We start from the raw sequence: 6,000 nt of genomic DNA, 5'->3' as shown, positions 1-6,000 counted from the left end.
GGTAGCCCGCAAAGAAAATCCCCTCGGATTGAAGTGGGTCATCATCATATCAAAGCAATAATGGATGCGACTAATGGAACACTGAATCATTATTACTGTCACGGTGAAATTGCCGATGAAACATACCACCTGTTAAGAGCATCCGTTCGATGTTGACTGTTTCTAACGTTACAATTGCGTTGTATTATTTAATTTCATATATGAGTTGCAACATTTTATATTTGCATTGGATTAGAAATATTCGATGTCTGCATTAATAAATATTCGATGCCTAGACACATTAAACGTGTAACAACATTAGTAGAATTTAAGAGACATTGCATTTCACACGTTAAAACTGTCTTTTGAACGGTTTTCCAGTGATTTTTTTTAATGAATTGGCAAATTATGTATCTTGACGAAGTTATTTTTATTTTTTTATGGATAGCTGTTATAACGACTTTTTAATAATTATTGTAGCACTGCAAAATTATTTTGTTCGCCACGAGGTTTGAGCCTCGCGCGCGTATTACGACTGAATTTAATAATAATAAATAATAATAGTAATAGGAAGAGATGAATCAGCCTCTGGCTGAAAGTCTCGCTAATAAAGATAACCTAACCTAGTAGAATAGGATGCTTTGTTGATTGTTCATTAACTCTTGATCGCTTGTAATACTTATGAATATTTTAGGTGGACAAAAAGGCGAACTAAGAGGTGGACGCCTGAGCTTTTCCACATTTATATCGCTGTGAAGCAACTGTAAACTCTAAAGGGCATTTTCTATCTGTAAATGTAAACAGTTCGTTTTTTGTTTGCTAACCTGGTTAAAATGTTTACATTTAACTATCTTAAAGATAAATCGTCCACCTCAAACCTTTGTAGGGGTAAGAGGTGGGACCATCATCATCATCATCATCATCATAAATAAACTAATACAATGGCCAGACTAGAGATTGGTAACGTGCTAAGAGCGATTTTCGTGATGCAAGAATATTTTTTATTGAATCACCAAAACCGCTTATAACAAGTTCAAACTCCCTAGTCTGAACTTGGCATAAGTTAATTTTATTAGAACCGTAAAAACTGTTTGGTTTTTCTGAATATTATTTTATTAATAAAAAGTTCGATATATTGAATATTTCTTCAAACTCAAAATTATTAACATTCCCTTCGTATGCGAAAAATTAAATTAGCGATGTTCCAAAGTTTCATAAATTTTTCAAGCAATAGACGTTGCCATTTTTTCTAAACGATTGCAGTGAGCATCCTAAAAAAATCCAAACTCAAGTGTCTGAGAGTTTTGATTAACATCGATATGTCAAAAGTGTTTTGATGCCCTATGCATTGGTGTAAATAAATGGGGTGGGCTGGTCCACCCCAGAGAGTTTAATAAATATATACCGGAGCAATATACATATTTTTGCACCGCATGAAGGAATTGCAATATTGTTCAGATTATCTTAAATAAACTCTGCCTTGACTTTGAATTTCCTAATTAATTGCCTATTCACGGTTAATGAGAGGCCTTCTTGCTACATGCAAAATATAAAGGTTGAATCTCTTCATTCGTTTTGAATGTGAAAACATTTGAAACTCTTTGAAGAAGTGTTTCTGATCTTTAAAATAATACCGAATAAACCTTTTCATTATTGAAGACTTTGAAAAATATCCATGAAATCCATGGATATCAACTAAGTTCTATAAAGACTTATAAGAAGGATTCTGTATTACTTCAAAGTTTCTATAATTCAATTCCATGTACTCAAATAAAGCTCCCTGCACTTCTTCCCAATCTATTTAACTTATCCCTAAGCCTCTATGAAGTTTCCTGAATTTGCGGAAAATTCTACAAATTGCTGGAAAGTTGTGTCCACTTCTACGAAGTTTTCTGAACTTGTACGATATGTTTATACTTACACAAACTACAACTAAACTTTTACAAAGATTGCTAAACTTGTAAATATTTGCTATGTATCATTCACTGTTCCCGAAAATATGACCAAGATCTCAGAATGTTGAATTTCTACAATATTCCCATCTACAAAACTCTCAACGGAATTTTCGAAAATCTTGCGTAGCTTTTAAGAAGTTCCATAAACTTCTAAATAATTCCTGGCTCTTCAAAGAAATTTTGCGAAGCGTCTCGATTTTCTATTTAATTCGGTCAACTTGTACAAAGATCGCTGAACTGCTATAAATTTGCTGCCCTTCTATGAAGCTGTCCGAACTTATAAGAATTTTGTTTACTTTCTGTGCCCTGAAGTACTATAAAAAAATAAATGCAATTCCCTGAAGTATTCTAAATTAATGTTTTTAAGAAATGCTAAAAACAAAGAAAGTCCTCGAATTTTAATAGAGTTTCCTGCAATAAAACAAAGTTTTAATAACTTCATTGTAGTTTTCCAAACTTGTACAAGTTCCCCACTTTAACGAGGTTAAAAAAAAGCTCTCAGATTTTTTATTAGATTTCAAGTATTTGTACGATTTCACTCAAAATTACTGGTAGTTTTAGTATTTGCTGATGATTTGTTAATCATAGGGGTATCAGTAGATAAAATAGAATCTATAATCAAACAGTTAAAATAAGAATTAAGGAAAATAGGATTATAAAAAAAATGTAGATAAAAGTCAAATAATGATAAGAGAGCCATTGTCAGACAGGAACATACCAGAAACAATTAAAACAGATGGAGAAAAGTACGTGGTAGTTAAAAATATGAGATATCTAGAAACATGTTTAACAAAAACTTTGGATAGGCCACAAACAACAAGAAAAAGGTGCATGCAAGCGATTAATAGTAGTAAAATAATTATAGAATTCATAAGACGATATATAAGCCCGTGGGCACTTTCCAAACTTATTTGTAGTCTCACCAGCTATTTCATATGGATTGAAAGCAGCAGCTCTGATAAAAAGAAATAGAAAGTCAATCAGTAGGTATGAATTACATATATTAAAAGAGATGTTAAGATATTCAAGGAATAGACCAAAGGAAAGAATAACAGTTTCAAGCTTATTAGATGGAAAATCAGCAGTTAAAAAAGTTAGGGTAATGCGCATAAGCTATTGAGGACATATAGAGAGAAGACCAGAAGGACATCCACTAAAAATAGCAAAAAAAAAACTCAAATTTTCTTGGAAAAAAAGGTAGGCCCGCAAAAGCATGGAATGAAAGTTGAAGAGAAGATAAGGAGAAATTACCTGAGATAACAGAAGAACAATGGTTAGAGTTGGTTAAGGACAAGGAGAAATAAAAAAACACAGGCAGAGGAAATTTATAAACTATAGGAAGCGAAGAAGAGTCAGAATCAAATGTAGAAGACTAGAGAATCTCAAAAACTAAAAATAAAATAAGAGAAGGATTAAAAGAAAGACAAAACCTGTTAATAAAGGAGGGGAAAACAGGTTTGTTATTTATGGATAATTGTTTGGAGAAGATTAAATAGAATAAACAAATAAGAAGCGACATAACAGCAAGTAACACCAGAATAAAATATATTTAATCAATAAACAAAAACATTGAACAAATAGAGTACCATAAATTAAAAACATATTCAGTTTGACTACAAATATGTTTACTACAGGTTACAATATTCAAGAAGAGAGAACATTGAAAGTGATAGAAAAAGAGAGAGAAGAGTATTTCACTACAGATGCCGATTATTCAACAGGAATCAACGAGAATCGAGATAAAAAAGATTCAGCAGCAAGGACTCAATACATAAACGGTGAGATCTAACTGATTACAACTAGATATAAAAAATATGAAATGTATCCTACTAAATACGTTCCATCTACAAAGCAGGATGCTTTGATGATGGAAATGTTTATATCGGTACTACGTGTATGCGGGGCTTGTTGTAAGTGAAAGTAACCTCGGAATGGACGTGAGTGACCAGGCATTCTGAAATGGGTTACTGAATCTCAACAGAGATATCACCTTTCAACTTCCGGGCTAAAATTGTTTGCAATGGGATCAGTATAAGATAACAATAGATTATATTGCAAACATTTTTCTTCCATAAAAACACTGCCGGACAGTGGAAGTTGGATTGTATATACATACATACACATACATACAAGCATTTGTACGATTTCACTCAAACATCTCCAAAGCCACTAAAGTTTAAAGAAACTCAATGACGGTAAAAAAAATGCCAAAACTTTAACGAGTTTCCCCGATTTTTTATAAAATTGGATGAAGTCCTACGAAGTTTGCTGGATTTCTATGAAGTTCATTGAGCAAATAACTGAACTCCTATAAAAAGTTCTAATAAGTTTTCTAAGGTGCAATGAAATTTCAGAAGATTTATGAGTTTTCTTGCAGTTATGTAACATTTCCTAAACTTTTAAAAAGTTTCCCAACAATCTATGAAGTTCCCTCGAATCAATATCTTAAGTCATAGCTTTACGAATTTTCATTGATTTCTAAGGAGAACGTTGAACTTCTGTAAAAACTCAGTTTAAACAATCTGAAAGTGTACAACTTTCGCCACCCGTAATTTTTGAATGTAGATGTGAAGACATTTTATTGATCCCCCGTACTACCGATGGTTTATGGTTTATGTCTTGTCCGCTAGGTCTATGCCCCCCCCTTAGCGCAACATCCTAGTTACGCCTATGCCTATGTCCGAAAATTTGAATAACTTTGTCAGTTTTAGAACCTTGAGAAGTTTTCATATCATAGAATCTAGAAAACTTCTCCATTCCGTACCTCTTATCTCCTAAGAATTCCATAAAAGTTTACCTCAAAATTGTCATTAAGTTTTTATCATAATCATGTGGAAAATATTCTCAGGATTCTCCTGCTATTGGAATTAACCCGAGGTTTCCTAAAGCAAATATTATAAATTAATTAAATGATCATGTGATGTTGTTTTTGACATCATCCACATGCAGAGGGCCAGTCATTTTCGAATGTATGGGAATGGTAGGAAACCATTTGAAAATGCATGAAAATTTTCAGTTTTTATTCATTATCGTCTTTATGGGCAGTTTTAGATGCACAAAAATTGCACGAGTACATTACTATGGTGATAAGGTAAACACTCGTTTATTTGTTTCCTTCTGTGAAAGCATGTTTCGTCACAAATCGTGGATTTTCTAATATTCTCCATACAGCAAAAATGATTTTCCTACCACTGAAGGGACGACATCTCTCGGATCTTCAGTATAACTACTACTCAAATCATATAATTAATACATGGGACTTTACTTACTTTTGGCTTCCCACATAGTGCCTAGTTGGGTGAAATAAACTTTTTTTCCTTGATTTGTTTTCCGTACTGAATACCAATGCTACCGACGCTCGGGAAGCAGCTTCTACACCCACCCTTCGTGATCAGATATTTTGTACCTCAGAAAATCCCGGCGGCGCTTGAGATATAAACTTAATTTTGACCATTTTTTTCTTACCGTGTGGTTAAATTTTACTCAACAGTGAGTTGTTTGTCATAGCCTTGTTACGCTCAATTTACAGTGTACTAGTCACCTTTCGCGTCACTAGAGCCGCTAGTATCGGGAAAAATCGTGTCTTGGGGATAATAGAAGAGTGAACCATATTGTTAATTTATAATATTTGCCTAAAGTATTATCCCAAAATTATTTTGAAATTCACACCATAATTCCATGTGGTTGTTTCTCAAAATCCCTTGAGAGAATCTCTTAGAATTTCCTTGGAACTATTCTGAGAATTCGATTCCATTAGAATTCTTCTCGAAACTCTTTTATAACATTCTTCTAAATTTTCCTGGCTACTCAGCATTCTTTGGAAATTTTCTCATAAATCTCTTCGAATTGCTCTAGATTTCCCTCGAATTTTCACAATCCCCGTAATAGTCTCTTCAGAACTACCTTCGAATTTACTCTTATTTCTCCATACAATTTTCTTGAAATACCTTGGACCTTTTCCTCAGAATTTCTTTAGAATTATCTCTATCGTAAAATTTTGAGTGTATTTTTTTTATCTTGGATCTTAACAACTACCCCATTTTTTAATATTTTATAATTTTCGGGG

Source organism: Ochlerotatus camptorhynchus, unplaced genomic scaffold (assembly GCF_037179485.1).
Source record: "Ochlerotatus camptorhynchus isolate MF236.1 unplaced genomic scaffold, CSIRO-AGI_Acam_v1.1 ptg000077l, whole genome shotgun sequence".
NCBI classification, from domain to species: Eukaryota; Metazoa; Arthropoda; class Insecta; order Diptera; family Culicidae; genus Ochlerotatus; species Ochlerotatus camptorhynchus.
This window is presented reverse-complemented; position numbering follows the sequence as displayed.